At 41.9% G+C, this 12806-nt stretch overlaps 1 protein-coding gene across 2 annotated transcripts in view; it reads right to left on the minus strand.

Annotated features, from left to right (window-relative positions):
- Positions 1–12482, minus strand: part of LOC110502571 (spectrin beta chain, non-erythrocytic 1) — a 124993-nt gene extending 112511 nt beyond the window's left edge. For both annotated transcript variants that reach the window (XM_036960164.1, XM_036960165.1), the window contains exon 1: positions 12334–12482. The gene's annotated coding sequence lies outside the window, so the exon portion shown is untranslated. The remainder of the gene's footprint in view (positions 1–12333) is intronic.
- Between the last annotated feature and the right edge of the window lie 324 nt (positions 12483–12806).

The raw sequence follows: 12806 nt of genomic DNA on the forward strand, positions 1-12806 counted from the left end.
TGCAGGGCACCGATTATTTTATTCATATTTGTTTATACAGATGGAAAATGGGCTCAAGAAAATAGTTTTTTCTCCGTAAAAGAATCATGTCAGAAATTATCAAAGGTGTTTAGTATATAAGGACTTCTTTTTTGCCTTTACAAGGCAAGTCAGTTAAGAACAAATTCTAATTTTCAGATTTGTACCTTGTCAGCTTGGGGGTTTGAACTTGCAACCTTCCGGTTACTAGACCAACGCTCTAACCAGTAGGCTACCCTGCCACCCCTATACACTATACAAAACATTAACAACACCTGCTCTTTCCATGACACAGACTGACCTGGTGAATCCAGGTGAAGCTATGATCCCTTATTGATGTCACTTGTTAAATCCACTTCAATCAGTGTAGATGAAAGGGAGGAAACAGGTTATAGAAGGATTATTAAGCCTTGAGACAACTGAGACATGGATTGTGTATGTGTGCCATTTACAGGACAAAATATTTAAGTGTCTTTGAACGGGGTATGGTAGTAGGTGCCAAGAACTGCAATTGGATTTTTCCCACTCAACAGTTTTCCATGTGGATCAAGAATGGTCCATCACCCAAAGGACATCCAGCCAACTTGACACAACTGTGGGAAGCATTGGAGTCCATGCCCCGACTAATCAAGGCTGTTCTGAGGGCAAATGGGGGGGGGGGGGGGGGGGGGGTCCTAATGTTTGGTATGCTCAGGGTATAAAGTACACTTTTGGCAGCACCAGTGGGAGCCAACGAATTCCGAAATTCCTCCAATCCCCTGCCATATCTGTTATATATAACACAATGGATTTACACAGGCTTTCTGCAGCACGTCTCCCATTACATTAACACCTTCCGCAGCTACGTACAGAGCAGAGAACAGGAAGAACACTCCCCTGAACTCCACCCTCCCTACAGTATGTGCTGTAACTCCTCCATAAATCTAGGAGGGTCATAGCTGAGCACTGAGTAGGTGCATGCACACACTCCAGCATCCTCAGTTTCTTCCATCAGTGAAGCCCTAGGCAGATCGACCGTCGGCACGCAAAGCTCCGGACAGATGATTCCATCACATCCATCACCCCCCACCCCCCAGTGCATTGTGGAATGTCATATTACTCTATTCAGATTATATACGTGAGTCTCTGGGCATGCTCACATCGCTCTGTTATTAGAGCAGAGCTGCACGGGAACTCAGCTGGGTTATCCAGTGGTCAGTATCCAGCATCACAGTGGAAACCAAGACCATGAAACGGCTAGTCCTTGGGAATCCCCAGTTCTCCTTACTCTCAGCTCGGATGTCAATCTCCTGCTGTGACATTATTGTCAGGTCAGCCAATCAAACAATCCCCCCTATCTCCTGGGCAATTCTGGGTGGCCACTGTGAGCCATGTGGCTGAATGATGTGTACAAGGACACTCTCCGAGGGGTTTTGCCAGTGGCCCCCACTTTTTTCCCAACATGCCAAGTGTATCTTTGGGAAAATTATACTCCAGGGGAAAATCTCCTCAATACTCCCCCTGCATAGCTCATCCCCCAACCCCCCAAATCCCACAGAGCCCCCAGCCTTTGTAAAAAAAAAATGTTTAACTCTCACCAGGCACACAATCATCCACAAACACAGGCACATTGAAAAACAAGCACACAGATCTCCAAACAAACACGTCATATGAAGGAGTATCTGGATGCAGCACTGTAGTAGGATATTACAGTACAATATTATTTTGGAAAAGCTTCTGCCATTATGCTGGTTAACATATGCAGTTGTTCCAGGGACCTCAAGCCCTAAGGCTGTAGAGGAGACAGGGCTTTACAGGACCCAGACAGCCTGTGTGTTGAGGCCATCAGCTGCTTTGTCATTATAACAGTATATTATTGACAATGGCGAGGCCCAACAAGTACTTGGCTGATCCTGATCCTCCTCCTAAGGGTGAGACTGGCACAACTTCAAAGCTCACAACGACAAGTACACACATCACACACACACACACACACTACAGGGGGACTAGGCTCTGAGGGGAACAGGTCAATTAGAGCAAATCTCAGCATGACTCCTTGATAGTAAACAGTTTTTCTAACCCCTGAAAGACAAAGGTTAACTCACAATGCTTCAAACCACAGCAAGGGACAGATAGTAGCGAAAGGTTGAACTGACCCAAGATGACTTAATTAACAGCCAGCAAGACAGAGACATTCACATACAGTTACTGTGAATAAAGGAGAAGAAAAGGCAGATAAAAAGGGAAAGGAACAACCCCAGTCCAGCTGCAGCAGAGTTTAAGACCCTCGCCTTATCGCAGGGGGACGTCTAATCGCTAATTTCCGTAGATTCATTCTGGGGCTCCGCCTGTACAGCTAATATCCACAACAACCTCCTGAAGCTCCTCTATCTACAGTGCAAGAAAAAGTATGTGAACCATTTGGAAATACCTGGATTTCTGAATAAATTGGTCATAAAATTTGATCTGATCTTCATCTAGGTCACAACAAAAGACAAACACAGTCTGCTTAAACTAATAACACACAAACAATTATACATTTTGATGTCTTTATTGAACACACTGTGTAATCATTCACAGTGCAGTGTGGAAAAAGTATGTGAATCTTTGGATTTAATGAATGGTTGACCCTCCTTTGGCAGCAATAACCTCAACCAAATATTTTCTGTAGTTCCGGATCAAACCTGCACAACGGTCAGAAGGAATTTTGGACCATTCTTCTTTCCAAAACTGTTTCAGTTCAGCAGTATTTTTGGGATGTCTATTGTGAACTGTTCTCTTGAGGTCATGCCACAGCATCTCAATAGGGTTGAGGTCAGGACTCTGACTGGGCCACTCCAGAAGGCATATTTTCTTCTGTTGAAGCCATTCTGTTGTTGACTTACTTCTGTGTTTTGGGTCATTGTCCTGTTACATCACCCAACTTCTGTTGAGCTTCAATTGGCGGACAGATAGCCTAACATTCTCCGGCAAAATGTCTTGATAAATGGAATTTTCCATTGATGATAGCAAGCTGTCCAGGCCTTGAGGCAGTAAAGCAGCCTCAAACCATGATGCTCCCTCCACCATACTTTACAGTTGGGTTTTGATGTTGGTGTGCTGTACCTTTTTTTCTCCACACAAATTGTTGTGTTTTCGTTCCAAACAACTCAACTGTAGTTTCATCTGTCCACAGAATATTTGCCAGTAGCGCTGTGGAATATCCAGGTACAATTTGCAAACTTCAGACGTTCAGCTATGTTTTTTTTGGGACAGCAGTAGCTTCTTCCATGTCCGTGGTGTCCTCCTAGGAACACCATTCTTGTTTAGTGTTTTACGTATCGTAGACTCGTCAACAGAGATGTTAGCATATTCCAGAGATTTCTGTAAGTCTTTAGCTGACACTCTGGGATTCTTCTTAACCTCATTGAGAATTCTGCTCTGTGCTCTTGCAGTCATCTTTGCAGGACGGCCACTCCTAGGGAGAGTAGCAACAGTGCTGAACTTTCTCCATTTATAGACAATTTGTCTTACCCTGGACTGATGAACATCAAGGCTTTTAGAGATACTTTTGTAACCCTTTCCAGCTTTATGCAAGTCAACAATTCTTTATCTTAGGTCTTCTGGGATCTCTTTTGTTCGAGGCATGGTTCAAATCAGGCAATGCTTCTTGTGAATAGCAAACTTTGTGAGTGTTTTTTATAGGACAAGGCAGCTCTAACCAACATCTCCAATCTTGCCTCGTTGATTGGACTCCAGGTTAGCTGACTCCTGACTCCATTTAGCTTTTGGAGAAGTCTTTAGCCTTGGGGTTCACATACTTTTTCCAACTTACACAGTGAATGTTTAAATAATGTACTCAATATAGACAAGAAAAGACAGTCATTTGTGTGTTATTAGCTTAAGCACACTATGTTTGTCTATTGTTGTGACTTAGATGAAGGTCAGATCAAGTTTGATGACCAATTTATTTATGCAGAACTCCAGGTAATTCCAAAGGGTTCACATACTTTTTCTTGCCACTGTACTGAGAGGTACTGAGCAAACACTGGGTTTCACATTGACTTTACCATTAACTCTTTAATGTCACCCTCTCTCAAAGCCTCTGAATTCAAAGCAGAGGGGTTTGGACTCTGTTTAAATGTAACTGTGTCGAAACATCTCATGAGCTCAAAAATGAAAGAGAAACAAATGTCTATTGGTGCCTCATTTTCATCTCCTTATGTTGACATTGTGTGGGGGTGTTTGCAGAATGATTCTTTAGAGATAGAACAGATTAACAAAGAGTGTATGTCTCCTTGGCTAGCGTTTTACTCCCACTCTATACCATTATCCCAGAGCTGCTACATGTGGGAGTTGGTAGGGTTTCAGCTAATGTTGTATGTAACAGACACGCCTTTGGCCACATGAAAATCAAATTAAAGTAATCCCAGTGAAGGTCATGTCGCATCTCTCTCTCTCCAACCTCTAAGCAAATCGTTCCCCATCAGCAAAAGGCAAAAGCCTGAAGGTTAACGCAAAACATTCACAACAAATCGGGCTGCCCAATTAAAGATGCATTCTCAAACGTTTGTATCATTTCTGCCAGTAGTTTTGAAAGTGGGGCTCATGAGCCAAAACAGCTACCCATTGTTTTGTGTACTACATCATCAATTTCGTGTGATATGTTACAAATCAAATTTGTTATGAATTTTTTGTGCTTAAGATCCCAGAGTGAGTGTTTAATCAAATTCATATAAAAATCGCAGCATTGACATGTGCAATATCGATATGGCATGCATTATTTTGAAACGCCACTCAGCCGTCTGTTTTTATAGTTTCCTCTGTCACTTCTCTCCTCTGGCCAGACACACCAAGCCTTGCCCTCTGTCTCTCAAGCAGCGCAGTTCCTCCTCCTTGCTGTAAGATTCAACAGAATGATGCTGTATTCCACTTTGCTTCTTAATATAAGGGCTGAATTCAATCAGTATCGCCAAAGTTCAATGTTGTAGCGTGCTTGAAATTTAAAAGGTAATTTTTAATTGAGCCAACATATGCAGTGTTTGCCGTGAATGCAGTCTCTGCTAACACAGGAACATTGCCTTTAAATGTCAATCTGGCTACAAGACGCGGAACGTCGGCGATACAGATTGAATCCTAGGCCTAGGGCCATGCATGGGCCCTTGGGTGTGCACACAAAATGTATTCACACAAACTTCCTGGGTCCATAAGTGAATACACATGACTGAGATGTTTTACATTCAGACCCAAACCCATTGAAAAATAGTAGCTGTTTTTAATTGAGCAGTAGAGACAAATTTGGCCCAGCACCAAGCTCCTGTCCAGCCACCGCCATCCTGTCAAACATCACACATTCCACAGCCCAGGCCTCTCTACACACTACCATTGCCCACCACATTCCAGAATGCCCACTGCAACACCATTATCTTCATTCAACTCCCTTCTGATTCCATACAACCCATAAATTACACACACACACACACGCACGCACACACACACACACGCAAGCACGCACGCGCATGCACACACACACACACACACACACACACACACACACACACACACACACACACACACACACACACACACTTCAACCGTAACAGTGATAATGCATAATCTTCCAACAGGTTGTTTAGAATAGATGACACCCAGGGCACAGCTGTAGTGAAGTCAGAGAGCACAGACTGACCCAAGCTGAGGTCATCCCTGGACCTCTCATAACTCTCTGTGATTAGAACTTGAGGCAAAGCAAGATCAGCACTGGACATGTTTTACATGCCTCACTTAGGTTCTGGGTCCGGCACAGTGTAAATAAAAAGAGGAAAATGTCCTCTCTTGTGTGATAAAAAAGGTGGTGGCGGCCTGGGAATTAAACTGCTGAAATGGATGCCAAAGAGCCTGATGTAAAGGACAGGAGAAGAAAGGGAGGTAAAAGGTACAGAGGAAAAGACTATTGAGAACATTGAGAACGCTTTCAACCATTAATTTCGATCTCTCCATTTATACAGACAAGTCCACAAGAGGCGAGAGAGAGAGTCTCCATTGAATTAACTAAAAGGGCAGAAAAAAAGAGAGAAAAGGTGGAGGCGATGCTGAATACCTTCCCGGCTGAAACAGAGTGGTCTATATTTAGCCAGGGCTGTGCTGTTGGGCAAACGCACTAGTTCTCTGTCGCACTATTCCATTTCTTATCTGCTGGCAGCTTTCCAGCACATGCCTCCTTTCCCCTCCCCGATGGGGCTCGAACCCACTTACAGAATTGTGGATAGAGAGCCAGAGAGGATCCCACAAGTCAAGGTCATGCCAGTCTCCACAGCCATTCTCAACCAGAGGAGAGCACTCACCCTGGGCTGCACAGCACAGCTGACCAGGGGTCCCATAGATGGAGAGGATAGAGTGAGGCTATACAAGTCAGTCCAAACCCACTAATGGGGAAACCAAACCCACTCACAGGGAAATTCTGTGTTGGATTGACTTTATTAAAGGAGATATGTGGAGATGTACAGCCGATTATGATTTTTCATGGCGATACCGATGCCGATTATTGGAGGATCGATAAAAAGCCGATACCGATTAATCTGCCAATTTTTTACATTTTATTTATTTGTAATAATGACAATTACAACAATACTGAATGAACACTTATTTTAACTTAATTTATTTAACTAGGCAAGTCAGTTAAGAACAAATTCTTATTTTCAATGACGGCCTAGGAACAGTGGGTTAACTGCCTGTTCAGGGGCAGAATGACAGATTTGTACCTTGTCAGCTCGGGGGTTTGAACTTGCAACCTTCCAGTTACTAGTCCAACACTCTAACCACTAGGCTACCCTGCCACCCTATATAATATAATACATCAAAAAAATAAATGTAGCCTCAAAAACAAAGTGTTGGAGAAGAAAGTAAAAGTGCAATATGTGCCATGTAAGAAAGCTAACGTCTAAGTTTCATATGAGAACATATGAAAGCTGGTGGTTCCTTTTAACATGAGTCTTCAATATTCCCAGGTAAGATGTTTTAGGTTGTAGTTATTATAGGAATTATAGGACTATTTCTCTCTATACGATTTGTATTTCATATACCTTTGACTACTGGATGTTCTTAAAGGCACTTTAGTATCGCCCCTACCTGGGCTCGAACCAGGAACACATCGACAACAGCCACCCTCGAAGCAGCGTTACCCATCACTCCACAAAAGCCATGGCCCTTGCAGAGCAAGAGGAACAATCACTCCAAGTCTCAGAGTGAGTGACGTTTGAAACGCTATTAGCGCGCACCCCACTAACTAGCTAGCCATTTCACATCGGTTACACCAGCCTAATCTCGGGAGTTAACAGGCTTGAAGTCATAAACAGCGCAATTAAGCATTGCGAAGAGCTGCTGGCAAATGCACGAAAGTGCTGTTTGAATGAATGCTTACGAGCCTGCTGGTGCCTACCACCGCTCAGTCAGACGGCTATATCAAATCATAGGCTTAGTTATAACATAATAACACACAGAAATATGAGCCGTAGGTCATTAATATGGTTGAATCCGGAAACTATCATTTCGAAATCAAGACGTTTTATTCTTTCAGTGAAATACGGAACCGTTCCGTATTTTATCTAACGGGTGGCATCCATAAGTCTAAATATTCCTGTTACATTGCACAACCTTCAATGTTATGTCTGACTGCCCAAACTGTTGACTGCCCAAACTGTTGAATATACCCTGACTCTGCATGCAATGAACGCAAGAGAAGTTACACAATTTCACCTGGTTAATATTGCCTGCTAACCTGGATTTCTGTTAGCTAAATATGCAGGTTTAAAAATATATACTTGTGTATTGATTTTAAGAAAGGCATTGATGTTTATGGTTAGGTACACGTTGGAGCAACGACAGTCCTTTTTCGCGAATGCGCACCACATCGATTATATGCAAAGCATGACACGCTAGATAAACTAGTAATATCATCAACCATGTGTTACACAAACTAGTGATTATGATTGATTGATTGATTGTTTTTTATAAGATAAGTTTAATGCTAGCTAGCAACTTACTTTGGCTTTTTACTGCATTCGTGTAACAGGCAGGCTCCTCGTGGAGTGCAATGAGAGGCAGGTGGTTAGAGCGTTGGACTAGTTAACTGTAAGGTTGCAAGATTGAATCCCCGAGCTGACAAGGTAAAAATCAGTCGTTCTGCCCCTGAACAAGGCAGTTAACCCACCGTTCCTAGGCAGTCATTGAAAATAAGAATGTGTTCTTAACTGACTTGCCTAGTTAAATAAAGGTGTAAAAAATATATATATATATTTTTTTTTTAATAAAAAATCGGCTAAATCGGCGTCCAAAAATACAGATTTCCGATTGTTATGAAAACTTGAAATCGGCCCTAATTAATCAGCCATTCCGATTAATCGGTCAACCTCTAGTACAGTGCATTCGGAAAGTATTCAGACCCCTTGACTTTTTCCACATTTTGTTACATTACAGCCTTATTCTAAAATAGATGAAGTCGTTTTTTCCTCATCAATCAACACACAATACTGCATAATGACAAAGCAAAAACAAGTTTAGAGATTTTTGCAAATGTATAAAAAAAAAACTGAAATGTCGCATAAACATAAGTATTTAAACCCTTTCCTCTGTACTTTGTTGAAGCACCTTTGGCAGCAATTAAAGCCCAGTCTTCTTGGGTATGACGCTACAAGCCTGGCAAACCTGTATTTGGGGAATTTCTCCCATTCCTCTCTGCAGATCCTCTCAAGCTCTGTCAGATTGGATGGGGAGCGTTGCTGCACAGCTTTTTGCAGGTCTCTCCAGGGATGTTCGATTGGGTTCAACTGTTGATCCACTCCTCTTCCATGGCCGTGCGAGTGTTGCTGGATATTGGCGGGAAATGGAACACGCTGTCATACATGTTGATCTAGAGCATCCAAAACATGCTCAATGGGTGACATGTCTGGTGAGTATGCAGACATTTTCAGCCTCCGGGAATTGTGTACAGATTCTTGCGAGATGGAGCCGTGTATTATCATGCTGAAATATGACGGCGGATGAATAGCACGACAATGGGACTCAAGATGTCATTGTGGTGTCTCTGTGCATTCAAATTGCCATTGATAAAATACAATTGTGTTCACTGTCCGAAGCTCATGCCTGCCCATACCATAACCCCACTGCCACCATGGGGCACTCAGTTCACAAAGTTGAACTGAGCAAACCACAAAACCGCTCGCTCATATAACGCCATACACGTGCTCTGCGGTTGTGAGGCCAGTTGGACATACTGTCAAATTCTCTAAAACAACTTTGGAGAGGGATTATGGTAGAGAATTTCACATTAAATTATCTGGCAACAGCTCTAGTGGACAATCGTGCAGTCAGCAAGCCAATTGCACGTTAACCTCAAAACTTGAGACATCAGTGCCATTGTGTTGTGTGACAAAACTGCACATTTTAGAGTGGCCTTTTTTGTCCACAGCACAAGGTGCACCTGTGTAATTATTATGTTGTTTAATCAGCTTCTTGAAATGCCACATCTGTAAGGTGGATGGATTATCTTGGCAAAGAAAAACTGCTCACTAACAGGGATGTAAACAAATTTGTGCACAACATTTGAGAGAAATAAGCTTTTTATGTGTAGGGAAAATGTCTGGGATCTTTTATTTCAGCTCATGAAACATGGGAACAACAATGTTGTTGATCCATCCTCAGTTTCCTCCTAACACAGCCATTCAACTCTGTAACTGTTTTAAAGTCACCATTGGCTTCATGGTGAAATCCCTGAGCGGTTTCCTTCCTTTCTGGCAACTGAGTTAGGAAGGATGCATGTATCTTTGTAGTGACTGGGCGTATTGATACACCATCCAAAGTGTATTTAATAACTTCACCATGCTCAAAGGGATATTCAATGTCTGCTTTTTTTGTACCCACCTACCAATAGGTGCCCTTCTATACAAGGCATTGGAAAACCTCCCTGGTCTTTGTGGTTGAATATGTGTTTGAAATTCACTGCTCGACTGAGGGACCAGATATTTGAATGTGTGGGGTACAGAGATGGGGTAGTCATTCAAAAATCATGTTAAATACAATGTATGACGTATAATGTGACTTGTTAAGCAAATGTTTACTCATGAACTTGTTTAGCCTTGCCATAACAAAGGGGTTGAATACTTATTGACTCAAGTCATTTCAGCTTTTCATTTTTTATTTATTTGTAAAATATATATTTTTTTAAATTTCAACTTTGACACTTTGACATTATGGGGTATTGTGTGTAGGTCAGTGACAAATATCTAAATGTAATTTCTAATTAAATTCCGGCACAACACAACAAAACACAACAAAATATGGAAAAAGTCAAGGGGTGTGAATACTTTCTGAAGGCACTATAGATAGTAGGTTACACTGCATAATGAAACAATCCCTAGTAAGATAGTGTTTTATTTGCCAATAATAAACTGGTTTTATGCACAACAACTTTCTATCCAAGCTGGGAGAGCGTGCAAGGACGACTTATGTAATGCAGGTTTAGGTAGGCTATACAGGACAGTTGTATATATACTTTTTAAATCTATTAGTTGCTGATTAGTATGCTAATCAGTACTAATTAGCATGCTAATTAGTATGCTTTTTTGTTTTCAAAAATACATTTCACAATCTGCAATGTTTGAATTTCCAGGTTAAATTATGAACAAGTAATTACATTATTGCCACCAGACAGCAGTCTAAAACGCAGCCTTGAGGTACTATAGCTTTGTGAAATGTTAGGCTTAACATGAGAAAATAATCACCCAATAGGCCTACCAATAAACATGTATCCTTTAGCTAAAGCAAAGCTATAGGGTACACGCCCTGGCACCACAGAAAGCCCATCATCGATTTGATCGGCAGTCGCATAGACATGTTGCAATTTCAGCACCATGGACAGTGATCAGTAGTCCATACTTTGAGTAGCTGTCGGGCTGATGCATTCAATTTTATTAAATATTTTTGGCAGGGGTTCCGAAGTCCAAAGAAACTGCATTACCCAGTGTCTGCTCTAAATACTGTTGCAACACATACTGATCTGGTTCATATGTAGAAAACAAGAGAAGATGGAGGCAAAGACAGATAGAGATAAATGGAGAGATACACTCTTTGATCATTCTAATCACAGTCATACTCATACTAGAGCGCAGCGAACCATAAACTATCACCAAGGGTTCACAAGTAGGCCAACGGCCTATGAAGCTAGCAGTCCTAACAACTGAGCCGAGACCTATTGACGTATAGCATATGCGCATTACTGTTTCCTATTGGATGGCTTAATGGAGCAGTATCCCATACTCTAAATGGGTATAACGGGTTTGTGAAATGGTGTGGTAAATATTAATATTCAATAGCAAAAGGCCCGCTTACTCCCATTAGTGATGCTGCAGCAGAGCAATGATTTACGACCGAACTGCATCACGACAGTCAGTGCAACTCGGGCGAGCAAAGCCCATGGATGTCTCATAATCACAAGGCGTTCGTAACCAATTAAAAGGCCCCGAAGCCCACTTCGCTCAATATAGATACAACCTAGTTTGGCACCAAACTGTGAAGATGTGAGGCAAATGGGGGATTTTGTCACCAAATGGTCGTTTTAGCAGTTCGGGTGTGATTTAAATTGTGCCAATGACATGAAGTCGCTGAATGTTTTTAACTCGACAACATCAAAGGGTAGCCTCGAGCCACATGTAGCGGAGAGCACTGATTAAGACGTGACATTATGTCTACAGTGATGGATACCTATCGCCTATAATATCTTATACATAAGGGTTTCAAGTTATCAAGATATAATTACATCTGGGCGCCAATTCAATATCATTACGCACAGTTACTATAATACATTCTATGATTTTGCTTTGAATGTCACAATTTCAGTTTGGTTTGAAATCAGCGTTGCAATCTGTCTACATACAGGGCGACTACGCCTGCGTCTCTTCAAAATGCAGTAGGCTCCTGTGTGAATACCGTTATCTATACACTCTTAACCCTCCATATTAACATGGCGCACTTCTGTGACTGCGAAGTGGCTAACTGATTCATAGAAGCTCTGAATGGCCTTTTCAAAAACACTATGCTGCACAAATACAATAGAAATCTGATAAGCGTTCCAAGCAAAAACAACGTCTACGGGGTAAATAGAAGAACAGGAACCAACTTCAACGTATGATTGCATCCCTAGCAACGTTGATATTTTAAAAAATCTGTCCCCTTTCCATATTTTTGCAACTGATGCTACTAGATACAATGAAACAATTCTTCGCACCCTAATCTGCGCATAGTTTAGATTAACGAGAAGAGCACCAACCCAAAAGCCTATCTCAATAAAATAATCAAACTTACCAATCAACAAATTCGCAATGAACTTCACCGCGGAGAAGGCTGCAAACAGCACGAAGCCAGAGACTGGACGACCAAAACGTAGAATCCTGATGGAAGAATCCTCTCCACCTCCTTTGCTGCAACAGCACTGCCAACTGCAGCACAATCTCAACAAGGGGCGGAGATTTCGCCCGCAAGGTCTCATTCACACACCAAGTGGGTTCTACGCAGCGCTACTTCGTCAACATCTCTCCACAGGCGTGATTTGGGGTATTTAATTGACATGTTTGAAAATAAAAGTAGGATTTATTGCGGTCTATATCGCTATGCTGCCACTGAAATTCAACCCTGCCCTTATGTTCGAAAAGGCTATATGCCACACGAGTTATGCTCCGGGTCAATTTCAGTGGTGGATGAAATAGAAAATTGTCATATTTGAGTAAAAGTAATGATACTGTAACTTAAATGAAAATGACTCAATTAAAAGTCACCCA

This window comes from Oncorhynchus mykiss, chromosome 23 (genome assembly GCF_013265735.2).
Source record: "Oncorhynchus mykiss isolate Arlee chromosome 23, USDA_OmykA_1.1, whole genome shotgun sequence".
NCBI classification, from domain to species: domain Eukaryota; kingdom Metazoa; phylum Chordata; class Actinopteri; order Salmoniformes; family Salmonidae; genus Oncorhynchus; species Oncorhynchus mykiss.